Source organism: Geospiza fortis, unplaced genomic scaffold (assembly GCF_000277835.1).
Source record: "Geospiza fortis unplaced genomic scaffold, GeoFor_1.0 scaffold201, whole genome shotgun sequence".
Lineage (NCBI taxonomy): Eukaryota > Metazoa > Chordata > Aves > Passeriformes > Thraupidae > Geospiza > Geospiza fortis.
The window spans coordinates 590,665-604,588 of record NW_005054440.1 but is presented as its reverse complement, the minus strand read 5'-3'; positions in this window follow the sequence as shown (position 1 = coordinate 604,588).

Here is a 13,924-nt window from a genome sequence, read left to right as displayed (position 1 = left end):
AGTGCTGAGCAGCAGAAAGCAGGGAGATGTCTGCAGAGAGAAAAGAAATAGGAAGAAGGTTTGGAAGGAAGAACTGGGAGCTGTCTTAAATCATACCGAATCTGAACTGATTACTTAATTCCAATATATCCAGAGACATATCTTGAGATTTTCATCTCTACAGAGATGGAGAAAGAAGTTGAGGGCAACTCAGGAAAGCTAGTCTAATAACTTATTTAGATAGGAAGAATAAGTGAAAGGGACGAAGGACAGGGCTGCTTAAGCCTCCGTGGGAAAGCGAGGAATAAAGCACTCTTCCAGACATACAGACCAATGCAAGGCAGCAGCAGGCATTCATCAAAATAAAAACAAATTGAAAAAATAAGGTCAGTTAAAACAGTGTCTCAGAGTCTGAGACCTTTAAAAAGAAAGCAACATGAGAAGAGACAAAGGCCTGTGGTGGGTGTCTGAGATATCTGTTGACCCTGGCTGAGTATTCTGGCATCTCACATTCCATCTCTGAACCAAGCTTGGTGTTTTGGGGACACTAATTGTTAAACTAATTTGGGACTCTGCCAATATGGTACAATAGAAGAATCTACCACTGTATTTTAAGACTTTAATTGAATGCAGACACTCAGACTTACTGAAGGGATCCAGATTTATCACTGTGCCTAATCTCTATTTTTGAAATACATATTATTGTAACTAATGTAAAAAAAAGCGTCTAGCCAAATAAATGCTGCCTGACACAACAGCAGTAACAGCTGTTTTATCTCCTTTCCCATAATTTGGTGCTGTAGGATAGAGTATTTTAAAGAGCACTTTGATGCAGTAATTAATGAGAATTTAAATTATCAGTATCCTTTCAACTGAACAAACCAAGACATCCATTAGTTATAAATAATTAAAGAGGTTGGGTTTTAAATAAGATAGTCAATTGTTGAAATTCCCACATTAATAACCAGCTATGCTAATCTGTTTCTCTTCTAACGTCCTCAGGAGTGCTGAGAGAAATCATACACATTCAAATGTGTATGACTGAGAAGGCTACTATGCAAAAAACATTTGAAATTACTCTATCAACTCATATATCCAGTTGAAAAAAAACAACTCTGATACCTTCTTCAACTACTAGCTTATTCATCCACAAATGAGGCATTTTCTAGGACTTTTTCCAAAATATCCTACAGTTCTACTGGCTATGTTACAAATTATAAAAGGAAATAGCATAGAGCTATTTCTAGGAATTATATATCTCAAAAATGTTTAATGTTTCATTCATCAGTGTAAACATCATTAGAGATAAATCTCAAAGATTGTAACATTGCCAAGTCTTTCAAAGCAATTTAACACTTGAAAAATTTGCTTAAGAACTGGGAAGATTCACCCAAACTATCCAAAGAAATTCAGTGAAACAGTCTTATTACTCCATATTCCTAGTTCTATAATAAATGCTTGAAACGTTTTTCAGAATTAATATTGGCATTCCTAAGAATTCTGACTTAGGAATAATTTAGAGATGATTACACTTAAGTTTCCTAAGCACCACAGCACGTCAGTGAGAACCAGAGCAGTACAAATCAGAGCAATTATAGACACCCACTACTCCCGCTGGCAGTATGTGCTGGTTTTGAGTTAATTTCTACACATTCCCCACATTCAAGGATAGGAAGTGGATTCCTAACATATTTTATGCTTATCTGGATGCTCAGGATTTTACACACTGATCATGGCATTGCCAAGATCCAAAAGAAGGAACAAACAATAATGCAGATTGTTTTTTGCTGGATTCCCCTCTGTTTTGGTCTGGTTTGGTTTTTGTTGGATTCCCCTTTGCTTTGTTTATCTTGTAGACTATTGCATTTACACACCTTACACTCTGATAAAACTGTCCTTACAGAAGATATAATTATGCCCTCCAGCCCAGGAGTGTGAATTAGTAGTTTATCCTTGTCAGCTATCAGTAATATCTGTAATCTTTTACGATGTTTTTGAAATCCCTGTCTTGTCTCACGTGGCTCTAGTTTCACTGTTTTCCTTTCCTGCTCCTATCACAAATGCATCAAAACTCTTCCTACTTCTCATACTGATAATATAAAATTATCACATCCATCTCTAAAATAGGTTAAATGAGGTTTCCAGGCAGTGTAAAAGAAGGATAGAATTCTCAGGGTAAACCATGCTGTCTTGAATCACACTTTCAACCTTGATAATTGTTTCTCCCTGAGAAGCCTTTACTTTCTCTTTTCAGGCTTATTGATTGTAAAGCCAAACTGGAAACCATGCAGTGTAGGACTTTTGCCAGCATTATATATTTTGGTTTTTCCATAACTCTGAAAATAAATTAAAAACAAAAACAAAATACAAAAGGAGTTGTTGTATGTTTAAATTTAAGCTTCCTGAGAAATAACTCTTTAACCATCTGCTTGGACCTTGCCACAAGCTATTCCAATATGCTCAAAATTTAAATGGCTCCTAACCTTTGGAGGGCATATTGTACAGCAATATCTTTCATTAGCATAATGTATTTAATTTTTCCAGAAAGTAGTTAGCACATCATATATAATTTTAAAAGAAAAAAAATAATAACATTAAGTCAATTTTAGCTATAGAATACCTGAAATACCCATCAAATATGAATTTTAAATTATAATCTTACAAGTCAGACATACTCTCTCTGACAAAAAACTCCAACAGCATTAGAACATCCTGTGGGACCACATCATATTTTTGTGAATGGCCTCATAAAAGCACTAATCTGACAAGTGACAGATTAAAGAGATTCAGATGTCCTAAGAAGCCTGGGGGCACACAACTTCAGTCTCTTCCAAAGAACAAAATATATTTGCATACATACTGACAATAATTTGGGGATGATCTTTTAATGTGGAGGATCACATACAGTCTACATAACCTGGGGAAATCCAGATCTTGCTAAAAGAAAATATTTGTGAATTGGAAAAATGCTTTTTAAGGTTGAAGCATGTATTTTTGATATGGCCTGCATACTAATTGGCACCAGTAGGCTTTTCTTCATCAATCACTAATCACAATTATGTACTAACAATTACAATGTAGCAATTTCCTTGTAACTGGGCAAACTATGGATTATTATAATGTTAACTTCCTCAGCACAAGGCCATGTGTTCTGAATTTCAGCAGAAAAAAAATGGAACATGTACAAAAGGTTTAACCACAATTCTTAAAAAACTCCATCACTTTTGAAATCAGATTTCATTGTTCATTGCAGCACACAACACTAAATTTAAGTGATCCTTAATATTAGATACTTTCAAAGAATATATACACTGAATAAATGATGAAGATTGAAGCATTACTGGCTTAAAACTAGCAAACAAACTTGCTGATTTTACCCTACATAGAAGAAAACATATAACCTCAAAACTTTTTCAGAACTCAAAAAGGAATCTATTAAGAAACCTCAAATTTGTGTCAGCACACTTAACAATTGCTCCAGTATCTGTAGCTTTTAATGACACAGTAATGAAATCTAAGACTGTTAAGCCAAACAAATGCAATAAATGCTTTCTTTTAACATAACCCACTGAACTGTCTTCAGAAAGATCATAGTTCTGCATGAAGCTTCTTTGAAAATATTGTGCCTTTTCATTATAAAATGGCATTTCTGAAAATAACACTCTGACTTTGTATTTCAGCTTAATAACAGCTTGTATGTATAATTAAGCCACAAAAAGTTCATCTAGTGTTTTGGCTTTAAATTCCATGTAATTGAGCTCGCAAGGTTGCATCAGTAAAGACTTGTGTTCACCAGAACTCTGGCTAAAAGAAAACTTTAAAAAATTAATTTAATGACAGTGAAAACCCTGCTGAAGGATTTATGGTATTCTCCTGTAGGAAGAATTTTCTCCAATTATTCACTGAAACCTGAATCAATCACTTTGTTGGATATGGTATCTCTATATCAGCTTTAAAAGAATGTGAAAATCATACCCAATATAAATACAGGAGACCTATTTAGGAGCTTTTGCTAAAAAGGTTTTTGCTAGAGGTTGAGGATTCTGGACAACAAGCTGCTGAATTTCTTTAGGGATCCAGCCCTTTACTAAAACACACATTTCTCACTAGTCTTAGCTTTCCTTTAAATTAAAGACCATCATTTTCATAACAATTCCTTTCACTTTACTGCTCATTTACACTTTAGGTACATATCTGCACGTTAACATGAGAGATTTGCTGGGATCTCTAACTGAGGATTCTACTGGTCACATCATAAAAACTCAGAATTTTAATCACTATCTTTAAATAGCATGATGGCCCTCATGGAAAATTACACTTATTTTTCACAGCTCTTAAAGTCATCTAAACAGCAAACACTCTTAACAAAACACTCTTAAAGTCATCTATACTGCAAACCTACATCTTGCTATAGGGTGTGTAAATTTCTCTTCTATGCCATTGGTTTGTGTGTGTTCAGGGATAACCCTGTCTGCTGATGAGTAAATTGCCTTGTGTCTCTGCAAAATAATCAAATAATCTTACTCCCTGCTAATGGTCAGTTCTGACTGCAGCATAAAACTTGTTTCCACAGTATCTATCCTTGTTAAAGACAGATGCCTTGGATCACACACTTAGAAGCACAACAACAGCATTTTATTGCTCAAAGATTCTCTCACAGGCTAAGTTACACTTCATCTTTAACTGTGTTGTAAGTAGGAAACTTTAAATTGCATTTTTATGTTTTTGTCTCTGAAATAATCAAATTAGCTGTTTAAGAAATGATGAATGATCTATATTAAAATACAAGTGAAAATAATTAGCTGGAGATAACATTAATAAAACATTACAGTGATTAGTCCTAGGAATTCATGATTTCCTTATTTGAACAGATAAGATGGAATCAAAACAATAGCTTGGAAACAAACAATACTGATATTGCAAGGACGTTGCAATTATTGAAAATAATTAGGAAAAAGAAGTAAGAGCTGAGAATTAAAATACCACAACTGATTAAAAGTAAACATTGTTAATGACGATAATTATAGGGCTACTTAAGAGAAGAGGAAAGAGAAAGGAAGAAATTAATTATGGAGAAAAAAATAAGGCAATATTGACCAAGAGTATTACATAGTTATTAGTGCATGCTTTTCCTGCAGTTGCAAAATATCCATAAATAGGCAGTGAATAAAGAAAATTCTAATTTCCAAAGCTTAAATAATAGAAATTGCTATTTCAGTGTGTAAGATCATTCTGAGATAATGCCTACACCTTACAACTTGGTATCATAGCCAAATTAAATAATTATACAGTACATCAACAGTAGTTCATAAAATAGTACTAAATAGAGAAAATATACATGGTGGCTCCCATGCAATAATAAGGCTGTCTGACTATCGCACAGAAACCTTTAAAAGATGGGGGTTTGCTAGTTGAATACATTTTAACAAAATTACAAATTTCAACTAATACTGTTTCTCTTAACATTTTTTTCCCTAGCCTTTTCTTACGTGGTATTGACGGGATGGTTACACAAGAAATTAGTGGGTACATTTGCAAAGTCACTGAATGACAAGTAAGCACACATCATATTTTAACATCAAAATTAATTCAACTGATGATCTTTCCAGAGGGTCACATTTCATTATGATTTGTTGCAACAACCGGAGCACTTGGAGAAAATCCTAAAGGAAAAAATTGTTCAGTATAATTTAGTGAACTAAGAAGAATTACACCTTTTTCTTTTGACAAAGTGATGCATCAGGTTCTGTCGGGGAATTCACAGTGTGTCCAGGACACAGTGCACAGTCATTTGTAGTGCTGCAGAAAGAAAGTCAAAGTGCAAGATCATTAAGAAATGGTTCCATGAAGCAGTTTCTGACCAACTTCTGACACTGAAAATTAGGATTGAAGTAACTTTTAATATGCAGTGTATATATTCTGGCCTTGAAACAAAAAACCCCAGCCTTGTATGGCAAGGTGCCCATGGTTTCCAAGTGTAATAATAGCAGGAAAATTAATAAAACCCAAAGTTGAGGGTATATCAGGAGATTTATCTGCATCCTCTACTTACCACGTGTATGTCAGTGTTCTGGATTCACACTTATGGAACAGTCACTGTTCCTAACAAGATTCTTGTGGTTTTGACTATCTGATTTCAATCAAAACATGTGACTCAGAGCCAAATCATGGTATTTTTTGAAGTGATTGTAGACCAAGCGGTCTTCAGGAAGCACAGATAAGAGTACATGCAGTGAAAACAAATAAGAAGCACCTTTTTATTTCTCATCTGTCATATTAATTAAAGAATGATAGTAGCCCTGAACCTCTATTAGTCCTATTCTAAACATAATAAGTGAATCACTCTCTCTTTAAAAAACAACCAAAGAGGAAACATTGTTTTATTCTTCATAGTCTGGTCATAAAAAATAAAATCCAGTTAATAAATATTTTGCAAGTCATGGGCCTATTAGATAATTTAAATGACAAGTATCTTACTTTTCTTATGTAAATACAGAGGAAGAAGAAAAGTGGACTAACTCACAAGAGTAAAAATCAGGTGTTTTTACCCCCATACTTGGGGAAACCATATTCATTACCAGAGAAGTGGATGGTCTGTACCAGAATTTGAACAGCTTGAGGCACAGATCCAGATTCAGAAAAACTCAATAAATATAAGGAGGTTACAGATTTAGGCATGTAGTGAATCACCTGAAATATCCTCAGCCCTAAAAATTAATTTTCAGTAGAATTATTCTGCATTTAGAACCTGTAAAAGAAAAACAATCATAATAAAGTGTTCCGCTAAAATAACTTGTAAATAACTGGATGCATAAATCCAAAACCTGAGTTAACATGGTTGTACAGTAAGTTGAACTACATTCAGCATCTTTATATTGCTTTATTTTTTCTCATAATGTTCAAACTAATAAACTTCAACCATAACATTAAAATTCAGTGTTACTGATCATAATTCATCGTGCTAGCAATTTTAACTATGTAATTGGGATTTCCTGTTGTTTTTTTCCCTGATTATGCTATTTCTTTGTTTAAATACAGCAGGCATTTATGTCTCTAACATCTTCCAGAACTGCACTAAAAAACTCCATACCAGAGACAGCAAAGAATGCATAAAAGAATGACCCTTAGCCTCGTAAGTCAGTGGAGAAAGTTGGTATCACCCTCAGCAACAGCACATTCTGTCAACTCATCTGAAGTTGCCAATGTCATCACATTTACGATAAGATGCAATTATGGCTGGAAGATTCCCACAGTCCTGCCAGATTCCTCAAGGATATTAGCACTTGTCTGATTGCAGTACACAACAAAGACATTGTTAAAAAATCACTGCATCAATCAAGAGGAATTTGGAGACTTTGAAGTTCAAAAAAAATAAAACACCAGTGTGGGAAAGAGAAACAGCTACAACAGTTAGGTGCAGTTGTGTTTGTCAGGTTTAGTTAAATGACACACTCTTGGATAAGAGTTTTATTCTTAATTTGTTAGCAACACATGTAGAAATAAATTTTCTTTTTAAAAGAAATTCATTAATATCAATAGTTATTTGAAAGTACTTCAGCTTTATGTGATCTTTTCCCACAAAGAAGAACTAGCAAAATAGAACGGAACATTAATCACCATTAACCATGAGTCTCAGGTTTCTAATTAAGGGAGTGCAGAGCCTGAGACTGCATTTCCTTAACACTGTTGCCAGTGTTCCTTCCTCCCAGCAGCTAATTTCAAAAGGGTGCGCAGAAAGTCTGGTGTTGGATCTATGAAGAACAGGGTACAGTAAATGTAGTAAATGCATTCTTGTCTAAATCACACTCTGGTTTGTAGGCAATGCATAAACTTCAGATATACACAATTCACTAAGAGTGACAATGAAAAATACCCATATCATATCCTAGGAGCAAAAAATCATTGTGCTGGAATTTACTGTTGCAACCTCCTTACAGTAAACATATAGAAATGTACAGGCTTTTATTTTTCTTATTTACATTCATATTTCCTGTCACTGTTTGGGTGCAGATCCAAGCTAAAAGTCATATACCAGAGGAGTCAGCTATAGGTATGTACTCAAATTCAAAGTGTAGAATTCACCAAAACCTTGCTATTATTTACCCAGAAATTTGTACTAGCTGCAGGAGTGGACTTCTCAGAACGTCTTCTGAAAGTCCAGACAATATAGTAGTTTTAAGAAATGTTCCAAAAATACTTATCTCATAGGATCTGTAACAGATAGTCACAGAAGTGACTAATGAGGTTCAATATATGTAGATTAAGTGCAGCACATATATAGAAAGCACAGAGAAGAGCAAAAGAGATTTCCTAACTGCTGTCCTTACTGCATTTGTTCCTGCTACAAACAAGTCTTACTGAAGTTTACACAGTTCCAACTGAGTTTGCAGTTTGTATCATGCTTGAAAATAATCAGATTTTTTCAAATAGCACTGAGGTCTTCCAATGAAGTCAGAGGGCATGCTGACACCAGCATGAACTTGAACAAATCCTTAATGAGAACAAGCAGCCAAGCAACTAGATAATTTTCCTAGTCCAGAGTCCAGAGACTTTGCAGTCCAGAGACTATTGTAAAAATACATATCCATCATAGAAAGATACATAAACAGAGATGATAGCAGTAAGTAAAACTGTGTGTCAAGTTGTTTGTTCTCCCAAGTGTCTTACAACCATATTCTACAACTGATGCAGCCATGGTCATTGGATGAGCAGGCTTATGTGCCGTTAGGACAGAAGTGTGCTTGAAGAGACATACTGTGCTTAAAGAAAAATTGTATTTTAAAATTGTACAGCTGCCCTTAACCATAACCATACCATCGGCAGAGAAATAACGAGCCTGTCAGAAAGAAATTACAGACTGACTAGAATTGAGTTACTCACTCTGAGCATGAAAAGATCCAATTGTTACCACTGCATACATATGCAGAAGCATGCCACCACCGCATGCTTGCTAGAGACCAGATATTTAAAAATAGAAAAAAGGGACTAATATCTTTCTAATCACTGCATTCTTATTGGTATGAACTAGCATACCTCTGTTGGCTACAGTCAAGCTGTATCAGCCTCCCAATATGAAGATCTTGGCTCTTCTATGACTTTTTATTCCTCATGAGTTTGGAACAATAGGGCTGAAATCAGAGAAATGCAAAAACATGAATTCTCAGTGAAACGTGCATAACTAGACAATGTGATGAGAGCAGGAACTGACAAGAGAAAGACCAGGTCATGAAGTTTTCAGTTTGTACATGCCAACAAATCATTAAATGTGCATGAGGATTTACAAATGCTACATGATCTGAAAATCTGTTCTGCCTTTAAGTTTTTGGTTTTCTGCCTTTGAGAGGAAAGGAATGAAGAGTGTCAGATTACAAAGTGGAATTCCTACTGCTGACCAGAAAACATTGGATTTCCTTGTTCGGACCCTAAGGGAAAGAACAGTAGCCACTGTTACGGCTTTTTGGAAGTCAATTCCTAAGCAGTAATATAAACTTAAATATGGGCCCATTTTAAAAATACAGAAATCTCCTAGATTTACTGGGCTCTCTGTCTCTGTGGGCTTTACTATGGGTCTACCAAAAGCAAATTCTATTTTAAACATATTTCTTTATAGAGTTTATAGCTGTAATTTATTCCTTCTTTAAAAACTTTCATTACAGGTTTTTGAGCAGAAGGATGAGAAAATGGAGATCATAAAATTTTCAATGCAGTAAATTTTATTAATGACAGCTCCTAAGGTCTGTTCTGCAGGTCTGTTTAGAGACTGAAGTTCAATGAATAAATGTATGTTTGCTAACTTTCTCTGGAGTCATATCTAGATAATAACACAATGAAAAAAACAAAAACAACATTAAGCAAGAATAGAATGTTTGTAATATGCAAATATTTAAAAACCGGTTATTAGCTGAGAAAGTAACTCAGCTGAATTAGAGTTATTAGCTGGGAGTAACTTTCTCCTCTTACAGCAGGGTTATAGAGTAAAGGTTGTCATCTTAACGTATTTTCAGATTAATGTTCAAAATAAGCCGTGATTCCACTACAAATATAACTTATTCAGTGAACAATAATCAAAGAGTTTTCCCGAACTAAAACAATTATTCCAGTTTATATGATAAACAGGAGTATTTAATTCTGCTCTATAGCTTGACTGGGCCAGTTTATAAAACAAACTGGAACAATGACTGCACTCAGGCTGAGTGACCAACGCCCCAAGCAAAGCTTTTCCAAGCACAGCCCTATCTGTATTTCTCACAATATCTTATCCTCTCCACCTTTTCACATGGGCAACTGAGACACAGGGATGTATCTTAATCATTAATTAATTCCGAATCTTCTGATGACAGCTCATGGGCAAAGACCTTTCATGAGCACTGCATTCACTTGAATCTATGGCCTTGAGTGGAATTATTCTGACTTTTCCTTTGATAATTCAGAGATCTATGCAGTAATCAGCTCCTAAGACAGGAGTGGAAGGAAACGGTGCTACAGGTGCACTGTAGTTGTGTGTGCATTTGGGGCTGACAGTTATGGACCTAAGCAATGCCAGATCTCTGCTATATCTAGAATTTTGATGATTATCAGTGTATTATAGTCACTTATTACCTGGATAATATTTAGGATAAACCAAGTGTTCCTAAATCCTTTCTTGTATTCTCATGCATCAGTAGTACATTTATGACAAGCACAATGAAAATAACCTACAGATAAGAACAGTCTTTGCATTTAAAAAGAGGCCATTACTTTATTTGAACATGTCATCAAATAAATGCCATTAAATAATATTAAGTAAAAGGATGGATAGTGGCTGTTGTTAAAAACTCTACTTTTCTCACACCTTATGATGCTTACACTGCTATAGGCTCTGAAATGAATTCTTGTTACACAGTGTTGTGATAGCAGGGTCTGAGCATCCCCACTGCTTCTGAAAAAAAACCCAGATACTAAGTAATTTAATATTAGTATTTAGAACCACACGCTCAAAATATAAAATTCAGAAATACAACAAACTTAGACAATGTAGGAGCTTGCTTTGGTTGGATTTGGGGTTTGGATTAGGTCCACACATTTAATGCATGTTTTGTCACAAGTTAAACCTGAAATGCGTAATTCACTGCATAATAGAAAACTCCTCAATGATATTTGTGGGTTAATAATTATACTTGCCTCTTAACACTACACTCAGTCCTTATCGCCAGGAAGATGGATTCTTGCAATTGCACTTAATGCTATAAATAGAATAAACATTTGCATAGAAACTCTTATTTTTGTAAGAAAATTCTCTCCATTTTAGAGCGTTGGAATAATAATTTTAAAAAATTCCTTTTAAAATTTCTTTTCCATATACCATGGCCTTTTCTTTATCAAAAAGTACATACAGAAAAAGGTGAATTCTAAAAAGTTCTCCACGTTAAGCAATGTACATTAGGTTCTTGTGTACTGTGGGCAGAAATAATTACCAAAAAATCCTGTTGTTAACAAGCAATTATAACTCAAAGGAATTTCAGACATCTTATACCTGCTGCCTCTAAGAGACAATCTCTCAATCATTTACATTCCTAAATGTTTCTTCACAGTGGGCTACTTTCTAGGGCAAACATAAATAGAAATGCAATTGTTCTACTCTATTCCCTCCTATATTTTTCAAAATCCAGCTGGGATATTTTCATAAGTCTCCTTTGATATCATAAATATGTCTATTTTTTACTCGAAGGCTATGCCATTTCAGCCGTTCTGGATTTTTTTTTCTAATGCTGAATTTATGGCAAAAGAAAACTGTCAGTAAATTCCGAGCCAGGCTTCTCCACTATATTAGTTTTGGAGCTTTAGTTCGAAGCAGAGTGATGGTAATGTATATGTTGCTCTTATCCAGTTGTTTAATATACCATGACCATACTCTCTTCATTATAGAGTAAAGTCAAAACAACTGAAAAGGCAGGAGAATGACTTTGTTTCTACAACATGTCACTGCTGGGGCTGCGGGATATGACTACACCAGACTAATAGCCACTTTGGGATTATTTCAGACAGTGCTTTTTCCATCAAGTATGACTTGTAAAACAGCATATTTGAAAACAAAGCAAAAAGAACAAGAATTAAAGTGAAAATTCAGTACATCTATAGAGGCCACCTACAGGGCAGCAGTGCTTTCATGGCTGTTGTGCTGGCAGTTACAATGTTCACAGCCTTTTAAAAAAGTCTCCTCTTACCACATACACAAGGGAAAAGGGGAAAAATTATGGTCCTCTGGGAACTGACTGTTTTACTGGATAACTGCACACTGATGAGCAACATCAAGAAAACAATCTGGAATCACAGAATTGCCCAGACTATAATCTATAGCTAAAAAAACCCGAAACTATTTTTTACTGTAAGTTAAGTACAGTTAAGCTGGAACTGAGAGTATGTTTGCTAGAAGTTAAGTCCACACTCTGACTCAATGCTCTCAACATTCATCTTTTCGTCGTCCAGACAGACTCATTAAAGTTTTTTCCCAGTGAAGCAGGATAAATGTGACGGGTAAACTTAAGGGCTCAGATGTCCTTGAATAAGCCATTTCTGAGTTTTCTATCCAATAAAAATCAATGACTCCTAGTTCATGAGTGTGCTTGGAGAATGTACACAATCAAGAAAGACTTCAACATCCCTGGTTAATAGGGCCATTGAGTGATGTTTCTGGCAGATTTGCAGGTCCCATGAAATTATTTGGGCAGGCCACAGATGTCCTGATCAAAGTTTTCCATTCATTACCATGGGCTCTATGCCCAAAATTACTCAATAAGCATTGCTGAATACCAAACACAGCTTACTTTGTTTGTACGTGTATTCACTGTGTTCTGACTCCTTGTTTGCTTGAAGAAATAGCAAGAATGCATAGCTGAAAAGAAAGACAGGGATTTTTTATTTTTATCACTGTCCTGAATGCCAAAATCTGGCAGCCCAGAAATGTGGCTTTGGTGCAGTACCTTGTTGTGGCTTTTGAAGATTTGTCCAAATAAACACTGCATTCCTTAGATCCAAATCTAGCTATTCGGACTATACTTTTTTTCCTAACTATAGTCCTGCAGACAAAATATAACCGCCTTTATTGCTATTGAGTTTAGCCAGGATTAGGGGATCCACATCCGGTAACTGCTTTGATGATGGCAGGCGGCAGTCACTTCTTTGAAACTTGGCAGCAGATACATCGCCAACCTTTCTAGTATCTCTGCACCCCACCCTGCTAAAACAACACTCTCAGGAGGGAACACTAACACAACAAGAAGTACTGCATCATCCTCCTTGCCTCTGCTAACCACTGCATGCAATTATCACAAGGGCCGTCACTGATCCCGTCCATGGTTGGATGGCTGACTCATTCCGACTGCTCTGTGCCAAAAAAAGTTTTTACTGTTCCTTGCAGCAGTTCTGCCCGATGTAGATGAGCTCATACATGAATTGCAATGCACTGGAAGAAGATGGGAGATCACTGGATTCAGAAGCAGCAGCTTGGAACCCCAGGGAGTTCTTTACACCATATGTTCAACCAGGATCTTCCCACATAATAACCCAGCTTGAAACAATGAGTCCACTGCCTGCAGCTGACAAAGACAGTGAGCTGAAAGAGTTAAAACATTCAGCTGGAAACCTGCTGGCAAAAATATTGCTTAAACTCCTCAAACTTAGAATTGGCAGGTTTTTTTTCCCCTTCTCTTACCAAAAGCACTACTTCCCCATTACAAACCTCAGCTTATTTATAGTTGAGAGACATAAAACCTATGGGTCTGCTTGGGGTGGGGCTCCAAAGGGACTGCCAAGGGAAGGGCTGGGCTGCAGCAATGGTCCTCTGAACCCTCCATCAAGCTGAGGTTAATGTTACGAGAGAGACACAGCCTTGGGGTCTAGCTGGAGCAGGGCTTGTGGTGGGCTGCCAAAGGAGCAGGTAGGCAGGAAAACAAATTCTCCCTTAATA